The following is a 21282-nucleotide window of genomic DNA, read 5'->3' on the forward strand; positions in this document are numbered from 1 at the left end:
GCATGTGTTTTTTCTGCCAAGGACATGCAGAAATGCTCCGGAAAATTTCTACTTCATTTCTGCATCGTGGGCACATAGCCTTAGGTTGTATTTTTGGCTGCCAATAGAACCCTATGAGTTGGTAAATGAGGTTGAGGCAACTTAAGAGGTCATTCACACATCCGATTTCTCCACATACAAGAAAAATGGATCAATTATACTGATCACATTTTGATTGGAGTTTCATCAGAGTGTGGTCCATTTTTCTTGAACATGGAGTAATAAAAAATAAAAGTTTGTCCATCTTCTCCATTCTGGAAATTGGACCTCACTCTGATGTCATCTGAGTGCAGTGTGAATTTTTTCACAGACTCATTGACTTGCATTGATGACTTTGATCTGACCTTGAGTTCAAAATCAGACATGTCTCCATGATTTTCTGTGGACCACTCGGTCCACGAAAAATCACAGACATATGAATGGCCCAATGGACTACCACTAGGGTTGAGCGAGTATATTCTGTTCCGAGTATGCTCGGGCCGAGCTCCGAGTATTTACAGCTGCTCGGTGATATGCTTGAATCGCTCCTGTGTGCATGATTTGCAACTGCTTGACAGTTTTATTACATGGGAGGAATGTCTATTTCTTACACATTCCTCCCATGTATTAAAACTGTCAAACAGTCTCAAATCATGCACACGGGAGCGATTCAAACATATCACCGAGCATCTATAAATACTCGGAGCTCGGCCCGAGCATACTCGGACAGAACATACTCGCTCAACACTAACTACCACAGGTATGAGTGCTATCCATGAAAAACATATGTGAAAATTGGACATGTGAATGAGCCCTTATTGATATGCATCATCCACGTTTCAATCCATTTTGCTGTTGATCTCTCAGTTCTTAGAGCAGGAATTTCTCATTTTCCATTTTTTCACTCTTTGAACACTAAGAAGGACACATATGTATTATTATGTGCTGTCCAATGAAACCAAACTTGGATGGCATCCAAATGCCATCTGATTTTTTTTCACGGACTCATTGACTTGAGTTGACGATTTTGATCCGACCCTCAGATCAAAATCAGACATGCCTCTGCGATTTTCTGTGGACCATAATCACGGACATGTTAATGGGCCCATAGACTATCACAGGTATGAGTGCTATCCTTGACAATCACATACGAGAAAATTAGACATCTGCGTCCTTAGCCCAGTGATCACCAGTTCTCATTGCCACATCTTCCACTTGCACTTTTAGACTTTTTTATTAGAGGAGATGCAGTATTAATGCCAGTAACATAAAAGCTTAAAATTTGAATTATTCCAAATTGTTCTATACTGCATGATATAAGAAACTGATGGCCCAAAAATAATTCTTCATGATCACTTTCAATTTGTTTATGAACTTGCATTCTGCTAAGGAGAGACATTATGCCACCCGCCTTGGCCTTATTCTGTCATTTTCCAGACACCGTGTGATTGATTCTTCTAGAGCATTACCTCTTGTGATTTTATTCTGCGCTGTGATAGGAGTTTTCAAACGACAGAGTCTGAACGTTGTATATCTTTATAGTGGAAAATCCGACTATAAAAAAACGATTGTAGTACAATGTTTTTATCGTCTTCCTTTATGGAAAACATGTTTAGAAATCTGAGACTAAATTTGGACATCTTGTGTGATTTATTAATGGTTTATGTATTGGTTGATTTATTTTTTTAATTGTATAAACACTAATATACAGTGGGATATTTTCTGTACAGCAAGTCTCATGGATTCTTGCTATGGTTCTATATACTGTAAGGTATTTTAGAAATAGGCAAACTCATTCCCAGTCAACATATAGTAGCAACCTGGAATGTCCTTTGGAGAAAAATATCAGAAAAGTAACTACAAAAAAGTAAATGCTGCGACATTTAATGGTCAGACCTGTAGGGTCAGGATGGTCAGAGTAAGTTGATTTACTGCTTACATGCAATTGTTATGCAAGCCCACACAACCCTGAGCATCACAAGAGGAGGTGGAAAACTTTCCATCAGTTCTCCCGTTGAAGGTTTGAGATGCAAAAATTCCAGAATTCCAAACTCATTTGTTGGGACACGTAAAAAAAAACTGTTTTGATAATTTTTGCATGACGGATGCTGTCACACCAATTATTGCAGGATATTAGAAGAGGCTGCGGTGTATGCCGGTTTAGACAAAGGATTTACCCATTGACAAACAGAGGAGAAAAATGAGTAGCCGGCACAATAATAGTGATAAGGCTCGGGTCACTCGAGCGTATTTTATTTCATTCGAGAATATCGGCCCAATTATGCTAATCATGCACTGATCAGACCATGATCAGAGTTTGATCAGAGAGTTATTAAAGTGTGATCCAGTGAGGAACAGATGGAAAAAAATGTCTCCATCTTCCCTATTCTGTCGGTCCTGATTTTTTTGACGGACCTATTGACTTGCATGTGCCGAGTCCGACCCGATTTATGGAAGCATATTGGACATGACTAGTGTTGAGCGATACCTTCCGATATCAGGAAATATCGTATCGGATTGGATCGGACCGATACTCAAAAAGTATCGGATATCGCCGATTCCGATACCGGAAACCAATGCAAGTCAATGGGACAGAAATATCGGAATGAAAATAAACCCTTTCTTTCCTTGTAGGTTAATTCTACATGAAGTAAAACAACTAAGAATAATGTAGAATGTATTATGCGAAAAGCCGGCAATTCATCAGCGGCATACACCGGTACCCGACAATTTACAACAGAAAGAATAGAGCTTCACACATACAGTGATGGCCAAAAGTATTGGCACCCCTGCAATTCTGTCAGATAATACTCAGTTTCTTCCTGAAAATGATTGCAATCACAAATTCTTTGGCATTATTATCTTCATTTAATTTGCTTGCAGGGAAAAAACACAAAAGAGAATGAAGCAAAAATCAAATCATTGATCATTTCACACAAAACTCCAAAAATGGGCCAGACAAAAGTATTGGCACCCTCAGCCTAATACTTGGTTGCACAACCTTTAGCCAAAAATAACTGCGAACAACCGCTTCCGGTAACCATCAATGAGTTTCTCACAATGCTCTGCTGGAATTGTAGACCATTCTTCTTTGGCAAACTGCTCCAGGTCCCTGATATTTGAAGGGTGCCTTCTCCAAACTGCCATTTTGAGATCTCTCCACAGGTGTTCTATGGGATTCAGGTCTGGACTCATTGCTGGCCACCTTAGAAGTCTCCAGTGCTTTCTCTCAAACCATTTTATAGTGCTTTTGGAAGTGTGTTTTGGGTCATTGTCCTTCTGGAAGACCCATGACCTCTGAGGGAGACCCAGCTTTCTCACACTGGGCCCTACATTATGCTGCAAAATTTGTTGGTAGTCTTCAGACTTCATAATGCCATGCACACGGTCCAGCAGTCCAGTGCCAGAGGCAGCAAAGCAACCCAAAAACATCCGGGAACCTCCGCCATGTTTGACTGTAGGGACCGTGTTCTTTTCTTTGAATGCCTCTTTTTTTTCCTGTACACTCTATGTTGATGCTTTTTCTCAAAAAGCTCTACTTTTGTCTCATCTGACCAGAGAACATTCTTCCAAAACGTTTTAGGCTTTCTCAGGTAAGTTTTGGCAAACTCCAGCCTGGCTTTTTTATGTCTCGGGGTAAGAAGTGGGGTCTTCCTGGGTATCCTACCATACAGTCCCTTTTCATTCAGACGCTGATGGATAGTACGGGTTGGCACTGTTGTACCCTCGGACTGAAGGGCAGCTTGAACTTGTTTGGATGTTAGTAGAGGTTATTTATCCACCATCCGCACAATCTTGCGTTGAAATCTCTCGTCAATTTTTCATTTCCGTCCACATCTATGGATGTTAGCCACAGTGCCATGGGATTTAAACTTCTTGATGACACTGCGCACGGAAGACACAGGAACATTCAGGTCTTTGGAGATGGACTTGTAGCCTTGAGATTGCTCATGCTTCCTCACAATTTGGTTTCTCAAGTCCTCAGACAGTTCTTTGGTCTTCTTTCTTTTCTCCATGCTCAATGTGGTACACACAAGGACACAAGACAGAGGTTGAGTCAACTTTAAGCTATGTTAACTGGCTGCAAGTGTGATTTAGTTATTGCCAACACCTGTTAGGTGCCACAGGTAAGTTACAGGTGCTGTTAATTATACGAATTAGAGAAGTATCACATGATTTTTCAAACAGTGCCAATACTTTTGTCCACCCCCTTTTTTAGGTTTGGTGTGGAATTGCATCCAATTTGGCTTTAGGACAATTCTTTTTGTGTTTTTTCATTGAAGACAAATTAAATGAAGATAATAATACCAAAGAATTTGTGACTTCAATCATTTTCAGAAAGAAACTGAGTATTATCTGACAGAATTGCAGGGGTGCCAATACTTTTGGCCACCACTGTAGATTAGATAGATAGAAACATGTCAGTCACATCTATATGAAGTACAGTGACAGTGTTGCTTACTGTACTTGTCATTTAGTGTAAAGGATTTATTTAAAAAAATAATAGTGTTTTCATGCACCGTCTCTTTAAAAATGCCGGCCGGCAATTCAGCAGCGGTACCCGACAATTTATAACAGACAGAATAGAGCTTCACACATAGATGAGATAGATAGAAACATGTCAGTCACATATATATGAAGCACAGTGACAGTGTTGCTTACTGTACTTGTCATTTAGTGTAAAGGATTTATTTAAAAAAATAATAGTGTTTTCATGCACCGTCTCTTTAAGAAAGCCGGCCGGCAATTCAGCATCTGTACCCGACAATTTAGAATAGAAGGAATAGAGAATCATACATTGATTAGATAGATAGAAACATGTCAGTCACATATATATGAAGTACAGTGACAGTGTTGATTACTGTACTTGTCATTTAGTGTTAAAATAAAGGATTTATTAAAAAAAAAATTGGCGTGGGGTTCCCCTTAATTTTAGTCTCTAGCGGAGGTGAAGCAGACAGCTGGGGCAGATGTTTGAAGCCTGGGAAGGGGGTAATACCCAAGGAGCTTCCCAGGCTACTAATATCAGCCCAAGGCTGAATACCTAGCCTTTACTAGCTATTAAAATGGGGGACCCCCCCAAAAAATGACGTGGGGTCCCCCCTATTTTAATAGCAAAGGCTAGGCAGACAGCTGGGGGCTGATATTAATAGCCCAGGAAGAGTGCCATGAATATTGGCCCCCTCCCAGGCTAGAAACACCAGCCATCAGCCGCCCCAGAAATGGCGCATCCATAGGATGCGCCAATTCTGGCACTTAGCCTCGCTCTTCCCACTGCCCTGTAGCAGTGGAAGTGGGGTAATAGGGCTGGGGTTTATGTCAGCTTATAATGCCAGCTGACATCAAGCCCAGGTTAGTAATGGAGAGGCGTCTATAAGACACCCCCATTACTAACCCCATAGTGAAAGTTAAAAAAAAAACACAAACACCCAGAATAAAGTCCTTTAATTGAAATAAACACACAATTCTTTATTGTTCTAAATTAAACCATACTTACCATCATGCCCATTCCAGCTGAAGCCAACGATCTCCTGCAATAAAAGTAAAATAATGAAGCAGCCTCATCCTTACCTTTCCATGGTTCCCACGACAGCTTCAGCTCTGCTACATCGAGATGACAGGCTGGACCGCAGCAGAACGCTGCCATCCAGCCTGTCATCCCGCAGACACTGAGAAGCGCAGGCATGCATGCGCTCCTCAGTGTCTCTCTGTGACGGCATCCAGATGAGCCGAGGTCATGTCCAATGAACTCAGCTCACCTCATGCACGTCACTGACAGCGTGGGAAAATTCTCACGCTGAAGCGCTGAGTGCAGGAGAATTTTCCCACGCTGTCAGTGACGTGCATGAGGTGAGGTCATGTCCAATGAACTCGGCTCACCTCATGCACGTCACTGACAGCGTGGGAAAATTCTCCTGCACTCAGCGCTTCAGCGTGAGAATTTTCCCACGCTGTCAGTGACGTGCATGAGGTGAGCTGAGTTCATTGGACATGACCTCGGCTCATCTGGATGCCGTCACAGAGAGACACTGAGGAGCGCATGCATGCCTGCGCTTCTCAGTGTCTGCGGGATGACAGGCTGGATGGCAATTCTGGCACTTAGCCTCGCTCTTCCACGCTGCCCTGGTGCGGTGGCTGGGGGTAATAGTGGTGGGGTTGATGTCAGCGCCAGCTGCCATGAAGCCCAGGTTAGTAATGATGGGCGTCTATAAGACACCCCCATTACTAACCTACAAAGTGTTAAAAAGAAAAAACACACACTACACCCAGAAAAAAATAATTTATTTGAAATAAAACACACCATTTTATTTAATTCTTAGTTTACTAAAAAAAAATAGTTACCTGTCCACGTTCCTGCACTGATCTCCCATGCACAGCTGTCACATCTGGAGATGGTGACAGCTGTGCATGGCTGCTGTAAGCTCACGCTGCCAGGAACACGTCCGCTCCCAGCAGCGGGAGCCACTGACTGAGGTCACCGGAGTGCATTCAGTCAGCGCAGCTCCGGAGACCTCCTTTACGGCACTGCTGTACCGTGGGAATTTCTCATGATACAGCAGGGCCGTAAAGGAGTTGACCGGAGCAGCGCTGCCTGAACTCCGGCGAACCCGCTTATGCAGTGACGGGGCTGCTTTACGGCCCCGTCATTCTAGCGGCGGCAGCGGTTCAGAGCGGTCACATTCTATGTGGCTGCTCTAAACTGGAGATCATCGTGGGACACTCGTGGACTACTACGGAGGGGTAAGGATAAGGTTGTGGTTTATTATTTTATATTTTATTACAGGAGATCGATGGCTTCGGGGAATTAGTTGTCTAGGTGAGTATAGGTGTAGTTTTTATTTTTTACTTTATTTTAGGTGGCGATCGGCGGGGACAGGTAATGTATGAACTAATTTATTGTAGGTAACCACTGGCCACCAATGACATGTATTTAAAATTTATTGGGGACACAGTAGGGCAATTTAAATAGCAGGATCAGGCTGATGGGAACTACTGCTCCCATCGAGCTGATCCTGCTGGCACGAGTGGACGGGGGACAGACATAGGCCGATGGGAGTAGTAGTGTCACATCGGCCTATGTCTGCCTGCACGCACACACCCCCAGACATCGCACAGACACCGCACACATCGCACAGACATCGCACAGACACCGCGCACACCCGCACAGACACCCGCACACACATCCGCAGACACCCGCACACACCAATCATGACCGGTCTGGGAGGTGAGGCTGACCTGTGCGACCGTGGGAAAGTTCATGTGAGTTCATGCAGTCAAGCATGAACTCACATGAACCCTCTGAGGGCACCGCGGCGACTTCAAATGAACAGCTGATCGGCATCACCTGATACCTCAGCTGTTCATTTGAAATAACCGGCGGGAAAGCGCAGCACAGAACGGGAAAGCCGGCGGTGAAGTCTTTTCACTGCCTGCTTCCCTGCCCGGGTCCTTCGCTCCCCGCTCCTTTGTGCTGCGCTCCCCGCCCGGTCCTAACTTACGATCGGGATGGGAGGTGGCGAGGGGAGCGGAGGATCGGGGTGGGAGGCTGCGGGGAAGCAGTAAGAGGCTGTGTGATTGTTTAAAAGCAGGCGGCTTTTTACCGCCCGCCGGCTTTTAAACAATCAGGAGAATTCTCTCACGCTGGGATGGCATTCTGATGACAGGCTGGATCGCAGCTGAGCGCTGCCATCCAGCTTGTCATCCTTCAGAGACACTGCAGAGCGCAGGCATTATGGGAACTTCCGATTCCGGTATTCGATATTGTAAAAGTATCGGAATTAAGTATCGGAATTCCGATACCGCGAATATCGGCCGATACCCGATATTTCAGTATCGGAATGCTCAACACTAGACATGACGTTATTCTTTTTCTCGGACAGATTTGGTCCGAGGAAAAAATTGGGCATGTGCACGGCACCAATGTTTTGTTGGATTGCACTTGGACCGAAAATATGGTCGTCTGCACAAGCCCTGACAGAGTAAAAAAGAAAACAGCAGCAATTGTCCAGTGTAGTGCTTCATTCTTTATTCAACTTCACCTACAAATGAGATGCTGAAATCCAAAGCTACAGCCAGGGGTTTCATTGTCTGTTTTTCAAGGATCACCAGGTCTGATTCCAGCGATCTATGACTTATCGGGCTGCTTGCTGTAGTTTTAATAAAATCATTGTTATATCAGCAGGAGATTATCAATAAAGTATTAGTAGACCTGCTGCCATGTAGTCCTCCATAGTCATTAAGATCTGTATAACCCCGCCTCCACCACTGATTGGCAGCTTTCTGCCTATGCGCAGTGTACACAGGAAGCTGCCAATCAGTGGTGTTGGCGGGGTTATACAGAGCTCAGCATTCAGAGGACTGGTAGCTCTGCAGCAGAGAAATAATTTTTATCAAAACTTTAGCAAGCAGCCCAGTAAATGATACATTGTTGTTATCAGGGCTCTGCTCTTACATCATGATGCTCTCTGATGGGGTAGGAAAAAGGTGCTTTTCTGCTTAGAAATCTTTAGAACTGGATAATCTCAGTTACATATATTTGCCATGATTTATCCAGTATGTGAAATCATACAACCATACTGTATATCTACACCTAAGTGTATTAGGATCCCAGTGGTAAGTATACCAATATAATTGTAGAAAGCATCATGATGGATCCGTTTAAAGCCCATTAAATCAAAGACTTCTCTTTTGTTTAACCCAATGATAAATGAATCAGGTAATAAGGAAATTATGTATTCTACGTGGATTATATTTTGAAACCGGAGTACTGATGGGATATAATGATTTCTGCTTTATTCATTTTGAGGTGTCATCATTTGTTAAAGTCATCTGCCGTAATCAGACGAGGCGTAATTTGACTAAATCACACAAGTGTGCCATTAATGATGAGTGAATATGAGATGCAGTGTATATAGGTTTGTAGATTGCGCTATATGAAATGTGGCCCCGCTCGTTTTTATGAGACAAACAGACATTTTATTTTAATAATGTTTCATTGATTTTCTTTTTTTATTGAGTTTGCTGAGTGTGGTACACAGTGATTAAAGGATTTGTTTTGCTTGTGATCAATGTGCGATTATCAATGGAGAATCAACCCTTGGTATGTTCTCCATCAGCAGAAGTAAGACGTTGTGGACCATAGAGGTCAGACCACAGCCTCTTTCTTGAAGTACATGGTCCAGCATCAGTTTCTCTTAGACGGCTATTACTGCAGCTTGGCACCTAAATGAAGGATAATATGCCGGTCTCTGCGTTGGACGTTGGTCCTCCAGTGAGCACAGCGGCGTTTTCCTTGAAGGTGCAAGAGTGCACATATACACTAGGCTGTCAGTGGAATAACCCCCTTTAAATCTTCATGCGTTGTTTAACCCCTTCCCATCAGAGCCACTTTTGACCTTTATGATATACTTTTTTTCACTTTTATTGTCATGTTACAAAAGTTATAACTTCTTTTATTTATTTTTTTGGCCATCATAGTCATATGAGGGCTTGTTATTTGGAGACAAGTTTTATTTTTCTATGGCATCATTTTGGGGTGTAAAATGAAGTTGGTGTGAATGAATTTGTAGAAACTGGTCTGTTGCCTATGTAAGGTGCCCCAGCGAGGTAGTCGTGGGCGAGCTGTAGACCCTGCTCACTCTGGCACCCTACAGGCAATACGTGTCCTCCCTCTGATGTGTGGCTGTGTATGTGGTGCTCTCCACTTACTTTAGACCATCCGATCGCGGCTGTCTCCAGGCATTTCTCTTCTGGGACCAGGGCAGCAATACATTCAGAGGACACGAGGTTCTTAACCATAACTGGGACTTTACTTGGGGAAGAGGAATATGTACAATATTTACAGGCAGATATAATGGATAAGACCCGACAGGTTATCATCTCCCACATAGGCGCTGGCAACATCTTCAGCCCTGGTTCCCTCTTTAAGTGAAGCATCTCTGTGACTCTAATCTCTAGCCCAAGAAAATTTTTTTCAATAATAACAGTGTATCCGGATCCTATATCTCCCCCACGTCTTAGCCTGCAGTCCTATCTTCCTCTGCTACCTGCAGACTAGAAGTGCCCCTGGTCCTCAATACCTCCGTTGAGTTTCTCCGGCTGGCTAACAGGACTCTTGCATAGGGAGATCTTCACACTGATGATCCCACTGTCTGAGGGAACGGAGCTCCCGTCTACCCTAGCAGCCACAATATAATCACACTGCCCATACGATTCACTGTCCCAACTCTCACTGACTCATCACTTCCTGCTTCTGGAAACTAAGCAGAGATTTTCCTGATGTGCTCACCCTCTGTGGCCTGTCATTACACACCATTAACCCCGTCACTGTCTAGAATAATGCTGGCAGATTCAACCTGGCATCTGCACCTGGGACAGTGGCATCTTGTGGCTGGTTACCAGTACTGCAGCCCACAAGGAATTATGCCAGAAACGAGCTATATAAACACTCGATGTTTGATCATGGCACTAAGTTCCCCCTCTACTCTACTGACTGGACCACTGCAGCTAACCCCTTAGCCTGGCCTAACAACAGTTCAGAGAGGTCTAACTCTGAGAACATTCTCTTTTAACTACATCAGTGCCAAAGGAAGGCTACGTCCTTCCCCACTATTACACCTATATTGGAAATCTGTCCGCTCTAGGGGAGTCCTGAGAACCATCTTTCACTTGACAGTATCTGTGGCTCTTCTTTTGATTAACCGGGCTGGAATGATGTCGTTACAAGTGAGACAAATTGACATTGCTCCAAGCCGGCTAATCAAAAGAATTGCCACAGATGCTGTCTGGTAGGAAGTTATTCTGAGGTCTCCTTTTATACAACACCAATGTGGCCGCTAGGCTGGATCCTACAAATTGAGTTGCGCCAACTCTAGTACACATAACTTATTAACAAACTTTTTTTTAACTGTTTATGAGGAGAAACATAAACAAAACAGCAATTCTGCAGCAGCTTTTTGGCTGTGTGCCCACGTAGCGTTTTTCAAGCGTTTATGCTGCGGAATTTCCGCAGCGGAAAAGCTTGTGAAACGCTAGGTAATCCGCACCCCATGGTCCCCAAGGGGATTCCGCATGTTCTATGCACATGCTGCGGATTTTTCCGCAGCGTTTATGCTGCGTACAAAAATCCGCAGCATGTCATTTAATTTTGCGGAAGCGCAGTGGAACTCCCGCCATTGACTTGCATTGAGACGCACAGAAACCGCGACTGTACATTTTTACAAGCGGCTTCTATGCATCTCTATGTGCGGATGGTACCCAGTTCTGGAGGAGAGGAGACTCTCATCCAGACCTGGGTACCATTGTACCTGTAAAAAAAGAATAAAATAACAAATAAAGTTTATACTCACCTGTCCGGCGTCTTCTCTCTGAATGCCAGCAGCGCTGAAGGACCTTCGGTGATGTCACAGTCATGTGACCGCAGGCCCTTCACCGCTCTGTCTCGCGATATGCCGGCAGCCGGGAACCAGACAGGAACGAGCGCTGCTGCACACACCGGGACCTCGGGGGTGAGTATAGCTTTATTTGTTTTAATTTTTACGGTTCACACTGTATAAATCCATGCTGTTTGCATGGATTTATACAGTGTGACCTAGTTGTCAAGCACTTTCCAAGTGATGGTATCGCCTGGAAAGTGCTTGTCAATCTGCATGCGGAAACGCATGTGAACCCGCATGTGGATCCGCATGTATTCTGCAGGAAAAACGCATGCACAATCTGCATGCGTTTTTTTTCTGCCAGGGAGATGCAGAAATGCTGCAGAAATTTTCTGCTTCATTTCTGCATCGTGGGCACATAGCCTTTTGCATTTTAAATTTTCCGCTATTGATCGTGTTCCATAAATAAAGTGTTAACTTTATTCTGCAGGTCAGTACGATAATCGTGATACCAAATTTATATAGTTGGCTTAATGTTTTATTATTTCTGTGCAATGAATATACTATTCGAAAAAAGATAATTTGTTTTACTTAGAGTTAAGTTTTACAATTTTCCATCAGTGGAGATGTCTTCCGGATTATTTTTTGCATGACAAGCTTTAGTTTGCTTTAAGACTATTTTTGTTATACATGGAACACTTTTATCACTTTTCATTACACTCTGTGGGTGAAGAAATGACCAAAAACAGCAATGCTAAATTTTCTTTCTTTTAAAAACACCATTCATCATTGGGTATAATTGGCATGTTATCTTTATTGTGTGAGTTGATAAAATCGACACAATACCAAATGTATATAGATTTTTATGTTTTCTTTTTTTACAAAAAAATGATTGAAAAAGAAAAATCGTATTTTCTCAGCAAATAATAGCCTATTTTTTTTCTGCAGGTAGGAAGCATGAACAAAAATAAAGAAGAAAGAGCAATAAATCTGAAATCGTTTTCTTTTTCATGGAGTTCATCGTGCAGTAGATTTACTTTCTCCATTTGGCGCTCTTTCATGTTGCTTTTCTGCCTCTTTACTGTGCACCCATTTTCCCTTTGTATGTCTGTCGTTTGATTGTGCCTTAGTTTCCCCCGTCTGTCTAGCCAGTGTTACCCTTTTACTCCTGCCCCTTTCTTCTCTGGGGGGAGGGTGGGAGCTACATAGGATTTTGTGGGAGCACAGAGAGGTACGAGACCCAGGAATCTCCACCTTCAGGGGCAACTCTAAGGTTGGGATAGACTAGGGCTTCTTTAAATTAAGGGACAGTTATGGGTCCCTCCTCCCCCGCTTTCCTATGGTCACAGCGAGACACATAGGCCCCAATTCATCAAAGCTTTTATTGTCGAATTCTAGAGTAAAAAGCTTTGAAACGTTGCTACATTTTTGCACAACGCAGAGTTACACAAAAATTTTGTATCTTTTGGTGTTTTCATGTCAGTTTTTCTCAGCTCTGCTAAAAGGAGCATAGATGAGGCAGGATAAGGGAGCAGCAGGGTGTGGCGATATCCGCTGAACAAATTCATGACAAGCGGTGGTATTGGCTAGGCCACAAATCTTACTCCAGTCCCCGACTACAGTAAGATTGTAGCAAGGTGCACTCGAAGGTGTACACCCCTTTGTCCCTTACCTGATTCATTAAGAGCTTTGCACTCCACCCCGCCCTCTCATCAAGACCAATGTGAAAAATCCCAGTCTTCATAAATTGGGGCCATTGTCTCCAAAGATCTACTGACAAGTCCAACTATTATCGTAAATGCTGGTCATTCAAACCAATGGCTGATCGTACAGTAAATGGATAGGCCATATGTGCTGATGTGACTATTTTGGGTAATAGTGGGGGCTTCTAAGTGGGAGTTGATTTGCACTAGGGTTCTGTCTCTTCTCCATTGTCTACATATATGTAAAACCACTCTACATACTGAAAATTTCTACTCCAATGACTGAATAATTTTTTTTTTCTGCTAAGGCATATTATTACTGAAATATTTATTCTGAGATGTATTATTTTTCCCACCATGTCTTGGGAAGTCCAATACAATCTCAATATACTGTCAAAAAACAAATAATTTCTTGTTTTCTACTGCAGGTGCATTATGCTAGTTGGCATTAACGTAGTTTATGGAAATGCTGGTTGTGAAATATTTATTTTTTCCATCTTCAGAATTCGAGCACCATTGTATTGTGTGTCATAATGTGACAGAATGCTGAGTAACTGCTCATAATTAATATTTCCCCCCTTTAATTATACATTGAGCAGCATGAGTCTGACATTACAGTCCTCCACTACACACTGCGTGATATAATACTTATATATGTATAATGTGCTGAAACACAGCCGCCAACCTCACTTCTGTATATATATGACCTGAGGGGAATGTATCATCTATATTCTTTTTTTACTATTTAACATCTGATGCTGATTAATTTTTTTATTTCTATTATAAAAATACATTTTCTTATTCTATTTTTCTGTAAATGATTATAGAAGCAGCCAATTTGCTTGCTAAACTATAGGCCGGAGATGTTCATTAAGGAGAGTTTTCTAGGCACGTTCTGTGATCTGTGCAGAAGCCATTGAGCAGGGAGAGGGAGGAGGTGAGCTGAGAATGGCGGATCCTGTGTATCCATTTATTGTTGGTACCTTTCATTGTAATTCTAACTGTGATGATAATGAGATGACTACTGAGAAGTCCTCTCTACAGAACATAAAATATGTGATGGTGATTTGGAAAAGGAAGGCGAAATTTCTTCAAAAATTCCCTTAATTGAGTTTTTGCATGAAACATTTTTTTTACTTAAAGTGGAGCAAGTGGATATAAAGCTCTCACTAGACAGTATCACCAATGTTGGAGCTGAGATACAAGGTTAATACAAAATCATAAAAAAGAATAAAGAAATTATTCAGCCCACTCTCCTACCAGCCACCAATAACAGGGAACACTGTGTACAGGAGCAGCTGCGAGAGTCAATCCCACACAAAGTATTAGAGGATACAGCACACGTGAGTAGATAAAACCAATGTGTATTCCAAAATTCTTAAAAACAGCTTAATCGGTTTATATCCCATAAAAATATTATGCAAAAGCCCAATAAAACATGGGAGTTATTACACATTTCAAACCATTGAAGTCCATGGTTCTAAGTAAGGGAATTCAAAGGTTCGAAAACGCAATAACTCCCATGACTTAAAGACATTTTGCCTAATCTTTTTAAGGAATATACACTGAGGAAGATATTTTTAACAGTTTTGGAATAGACACAGATTTTATCTATTCACGTGTGTTGGATCCCCTTCCAAGAGAAAAACAAGTATTGTAACATTGATATTCTGTTTTTGACCTATGGCGGAAAATTAAAAAGCTAATGACCTGTTTAAGAGGCACTCCCGACAAAAATGTTAGTCCCTAATCCTTTTTAAATATGTCTGAAATGTTGTTTAGTTGTATCATAACACTTACTGATTGCCATCATCTTGTGTTTCTAGCATCGCTCCCTTCCTCTTCTGGATCACATGAGCTCTCCTCTCCTTTGCTGGCTCACACATGAACCATTGCGTGTGGCAGTGCTACCTTTATCAATTTAAAACCTAAGATGAAAATAAAATGGGCCAATACCCTGCAGTAAATAAATAGCAACACTGCATGAAAATAACATAGGGTACTTAGTTAACATAGTGTAAAAGCCATACCACCATGTCAAGGTGACCCTGTTCGGGACGGTCCAAACCTCAGAACAAACTTACATTGAGAATTGGATCTTTGGAGTCTTGATCACTATGACACTAAGTGAATTTGGCTAGTCTAAACAGTTGGGTGGAGCATAAGGGAATTTATAGTCTTCACATTGAAATGTCAGACCTATGTTCTATATTGGACTCATGCTTTATATGCAAATGGTATTGTAGTATAGTCGTGTTTTTTTGTCTTTTTTGAGGGTAAAACAACCAAAGCCCCATAAATTATTATACTGGTATTTTGGCTCCCATTCATATTAGAGCCAGGACAACTATGCTGAAACTCTTCTCTAAATTATAATGGTGCTGGTCAGGTTTCCTTTGAAGGTTTAGGAATTCTTCCAAAATATATGTGATGGATGTAAACCAATAAGTGGATGCGTGAAGTTAAGAATAGCTTTGAAATTTGTATTTTTTTTCATTAGTTATTGGAAGACAATGAAATCTTATCCGAAGATGCAACTTCTTGTATCATGGATCTCTCAATTTCTGAAAATGTAAAATGAAAATCTTGAGAACATGATGATGAACAAATATGCTTTTTCCATGAGCGAAGCTGCAATGTACTATAAAGAATAATCTATAGCGCATATAACATAATGCGTGATACTTTCTGTGCACCACTTAACATAAGCTTATTTCATTCTTTACCCATTCTCACAAGTGCAGCATCATCATAGGTTAACTGTGTAAATATGCAAATGTGTTTGCCTTTGGATTTGATCATACAAACATATGGACTGCCAGCCGGGATCCTCAGTAGTCATTTCCTAATCCTTGTTAACATTTGCAGCTTCCAGTGTTAGGCCTGGGGGAAATGCAAGCAAACAAAGAAATGATCTGCATCATCTTAGGTAGCTGGCACCTGAGAGATGGGGCATTTAACTCTGACCAAATCTTGGTTTGAAGGAAAATATGTGTATTGAGATGTCGGGCAGATGACACATTGAACTGTTTGATGTAACTTGAAGAAGTAAATAAGAATATTATACTAATAAAACGTTGCTCTGCGGTTTGCATGTTCTCTAGTCATCAGAGTTGGTCAGAGAACCTTGTGTTAAATCCCAGCCTAGCATTGCTGAGTCAGCCTTTCTCCTGGCTATCCGCTAGATCAGCACTATAAATCTCTGTTCATTCAAACACAGGTAAGAGCAACATCAGCGCTATAAATCTCTGCTTATACCAACACAGGTAACTCAGAGACAAGGCAGTGCGGCCCCCTCAAGATCAGACATATGCAATCTGTTGTTTTTTAGTACAACATTATTAAAGTAAAAATGGAGAAGGGTTTATTGCTTGAAATAGTCCATAAATAATAGTCTGCATTTTATAACAGCTTTGTAAACAGTCTTGAAGCATCCTTTATAACATTTAAGGTGCCCACACACCTTCAATAGCTGCCTCTTCAATTGACCATTTTCTCTCCCGACTCTTTCAGACCCCTAGCATAATAAATGCAATGTATCAAAAATAAAAATAAATCCTTATACTCACCTCACCGCTTCCCAGTCCGGCCACTCCGCTCCTCACTGTCACTGGTCCAGTCCTGGTCACTTCTTCTGATCACTGTCGCTCATGCTGTAAACCCTATGGACTTCCGTCACTCTGCACCAGCGCACAAAAGGTCATGCATGATTACGTCACATCATGCGCCATGACTTTCCGCAAGCATGTGCTGAAGGCCTCATTAGATCAGGATGTCCTGGCCTAGCGTGAAAAGCCCGGGATATTCAGTGCAGGGCAGTGATAAGATAATGTGGAGAGGACTGGTGATGGTAAGGAGCAGTTGTGAGTGGTCAGGTGACTTCTAACTTTCTAACCTTTTGATGACTGTTTATAGTCATAAAAATGGTGGCCAGCAGCCGCCATTTTAGTTAATCTGCATGGAATTGAATTGCAAAAAATCAACGTTTTGGCCAAAGCAGATTTTTCCAAAAATTTGAGTAGAATTTAATTCCATTTGAATATATTTTCGCATCTCTACATACTGTATATTAGAGACAAAAAATGGTTACAAACGAAAAAAGAAGAGGTGACATCCTGCTTGTAGAATCTTTGCTTGTTATGTCTGGATTAGTGTTCAGCGATACCTTCCGATATCAGGAAATATCGGATCGGATTGGATCGGGCCGATATTCAAAAAGTATCGGATATCGCCGATTCCGATACCGGAAACCAATGCAAGTCAATGGGACTCAAATATCGGAATGAAAATAAACCCTTTCTTTCCTTGTAGGTTAATTCTACATGAAGGAAAACAACTAACAATAATGTAGAATGTATTGGGGGAGGTGGTTGCCCAAATCGATGGGAATAGTGCTCACAGTGAAACATGAAAAGCCGGCAATTCATCAGCGGCATACACCGGTACCCGACAATTTAGAACAGAAAGAATAGAGCTTCACACATAGATTAGATAGACAGAAACATGTCAGCCACATATATAAGAAGAACAGGGACAGTGTTGCTTACTGTACTTGTCATTTAGTGTAAAGGATTTATTTAAAAAAATAATAGTATTTTCGTGCACCGTCTCTTTAAAAAAGCCGGCCGGCAATTCAGCAGCGGTACCCGACAATTTAGAACAGAAAGATAGAGCATCACACATAGATTAGATAGATAGAAACATGTAAGTCACATATATAAGAAGTACAGTGACAGTGTTGCTTACTGTAGTTGTCATTTAGTGTTAAAATAAAGGATTTATTAAAAAAAAATTGGCGTGGGTTCCCCGTAATTTTAGTCTCTAGCGGAGGTGAAGCAGACAGCTGGGGCAGATGTTTGAAGCCTGGGAAGGGGGTAATACCCACGGAGCTTCCCAGGCTACTAATATCAGCCACCAGCTGAATACATAGCATTTACTAGCTATTAAAATGGGGGACCCCCAAAAAAATGACGTGAGGTCCCCCCTATTTTAATAGCTAGCAAAGGCTAGGCAGACAGCTGGGGGCTGATATTAATAGCCCAGGAAGGGTGCCATGAATATTGGCCCCCTCCCAGGCTAGAAACACCAGCCGTCAGCCGCCCCAGTTTTTTTTTCACTTTTTCATTTTTACGAATCAATTTGTGAAGCACCTGGGGGTTCCAAGTGCTCACTATGCATCTAGATAGGTGCCTTTGGGGGTCTAGTTTCCAAAATTGGGTCACTTGTGGGGGAGCTCCAATGTTTGAACACAGGGGCTCTCCAAACGCAACATGGTGTCCGCTAACAAATTGAGCCGGTTTTCCATTCAATTTATTAGCGAACACCATGTTGCATTTGGAGAGTCCCTGGGTCCCCAAACATTGGAGCTCCCCCACAAGTGACCCCATTTTGGAAACTAGAACCCCCAAGGCACCTATCTAGATGCATAGTGAGCACTTGGAACCCCCAGGTGCTTCACAAATTGATTGGTAAAAAGGAAAAAGTGTTTTTTTTTTCACTTTTTCATTTTTTGCGAATCAATTTGTGAAGCACCTGGGGGTTCCAAGTGCTCACTATGCATCTAGATAGGTGCCTTGGGGGGTCTAGTTTCCAAAATGGGGTCACTTGTGAGGGAGCTCCAATTTTTGGGCACACAGGGGCTCTCCAAACGCAACATGGTGTCCGCTAACAAATTGAGCCGATTTTCCATTCAATTTGTTAGCGGACACCATGTTGCATTTGGAGAGTCCCTGTGTGCCCAAACATTGGAGCTCCCCCACAAGTGACCCCATTCTGGAAACTAGACCCCCCAAGGCACCTATCTAAATGCATAGTGAGCTCTTGGAACCCCTAGGTGCTTCACAAATTGATTCGTAAAAATGAAAAAGTGAAAAAAAAACACTTTTTCATTTTTACGAATCAATTTGTGAAGCACCTGGGGGTTCCAAGTGCTCACTATGCATCTAGATAGGTGCCTTGGAGGGTCTAGTTTCCAAAATGGGGTCACTTGTGAGGGAGCTCCAATTTTTGGGCACACAGGGGCTCTCCAAACGCAACATTGTGTCCGCTAACAAATTGAGCCGATTTTCCATTCAATTTGTTAGCGGACACCATGTTGCATTTGGAGAGTCCCTGTGTGCCCAAACATTGGAGCTCCCCCACAAGTGACCCCATTCTGGAAACTAGACCCCCCAAGGCACCTATCTAAATGCATAGTGAGCTCTTGGAACCCCTAGGTGCTTCACAAATTGATTCGTAAAAATGAAAAAGTGAAAAAAAAACACTTTTTCATTTTTACGAATCAATTTGTGAAGCACCTGGGGGTTCCAAGTGCTCACTATGCATCTAGATAGGTGCCTTGGGGGGTCTAGTTTCCAAAATGGGGTCACTTGTGGGGGAGCTACAATGTTTGGGCACACAGGGGCTCTCCAAACGCAACATGGCGTCCGCTAATTATTCAAGCAAATTTTACAATCAAAAAGTCAAATGGCGCTCCTTCTCTTCCGAGCCCTGCCGTGCGCCCAAACAGTGTTTTTTCCCAACATATGGGGTATCTGCGTGCCCAGGGGAAATTGCACCACAAATTTTGTGGTCCATTTTTTCTTGTTACCCCTGTGTAAATAAAAAAAATTGGGTCCAAATAACATTTTTGTGAAAAAAGTTAAATGTTCATTTTTTTCTTCCACATTCCAAAAATTCCTGTGAAGCACCTGAAGGGTTAATAAACTTATTGAATGTGGTTTTGAGCACCTTGAGGGGTGCAGTTTTTAGAATGTTGTCACTTTTAGGTATTTTCTGTCATAAAGACCTCTCAAAGTGACTTCAAATGTGATGTGGTCCCTAAAAAAATGATTTTGTAAACTTTGTTGGAAAAATGAGAAATCGCTGGTCAACTTTTAACCCTTATAGCTCCCTAACAAAAAAAAATTTTGGTTCCAAAATTGTGCTGATGTAAAGTAGACATGTGGGAAATGTTATTTATTAACTCTTTTGTGTGACATATCTCTCTGATTTAAGGGCATAAAAATTCAAATTTTGAAAATTGCAAAATTTTCAACATTTTTGCCAAATTTCCATTTTTTTCACAAATAAACGCAAGTGATATCGAAGAAATTTTACCAAAATCATGAAGTACAATATGTCACGAAAAAAAATTCTCAGAATCAGGGGGATCCGTTGAAGCGTTCCAGAGTAATTACCTCATAAACTGACAGTGGTCAGAATTGTAAAAATTGGCCTCGTCATTAACGTGCAAACCACCTTCGGGGGTTAAGGGGTTAATTGAAATAAAGACACAATTCTTTATTTTTCTAAATTAAACCATACTTACCATCACGCCCATTCCAGCTGAAGCCAACGATCTCCTGCAATAAAAGAAAAATAATAAAGCAACATCATCCTTACCTGTCAATGGTTCCCAGGACAGCTCCAGCTCTGCTACATTCACATGACAGGCTGGATCGCTGCAGAAAGCTGCCATCCAGCCTGTCATCCTGCAGAGACTGAGAAGCGCAGGCATGCTTGCGCTCCTCAGTGTCTGGCTGTGACGGCATCCAGATGAGCCAAGGTCATGTCCAATGAACTCGGCTCACCTCATGCACGTCACTGACAGCGTGGGAAAATTCTCCTGCATTCAGCGCTTCAGCGTGAGAATTTTCCCACGCTGTCAGTGACGTGCATGAGGTGAGCTCATGTCCAATGAACTCAGCTCACCTCATGTACATCACTGACAGCGTGGGAGAATTCTCACGCTGAAGCGCTGAGTGCAGGAGAATTTTCCCATGCTGTCAGTGATGTGCATGAGGTGAGCCGAGTTCATTGGACATGAACTCGGCTCATCTGGATGCCGTCACAGCGAGACACTGAGGAGCACATGCTTGCTGCGCTTCTCAGTGTCTGCGGTATGGCAAGCTGGATGGCAGCTTTCTGCTGCGATCCAGCCTGTCATCTCGATGTAGCAGAGCTGAAGCTGTCGTGGGAACCATGGAAAGGTAAGGATGATGTTGCTTTATTATTTTTCTTTTATTGCAGGAGATTGTTGGCTTCAGCTGGAATGGGCGTGATGGTAAGTATGATTTAATTTAGAAAAATAAAGAATTGTGTCTTTATTTCAATTAAAGGACTTTTTTCTGGGTGTTGTGTTTTTTTTAAAAACTTTACTAGAAATTCATGGCGGTCATGTCTAATATTGGCGTGACCCCATGAAT

Source organism: Phyllobates terribilis, unplaced genomic scaffold, assembly GCF_046119375.1.
Source record: "Phyllobates terribilis strain yellow unplaced genomic scaffold, ASM4611937v1 Scaffold_11__3_contigs__length_659146591, whole genome shotgun sequence".
NCBI classification, from domain to species: Eukaryota; Metazoa; Chordata; class Amphibia; order Anura; family Dendrobatidae; genus Phyllobates; species Phyllobates terribilis.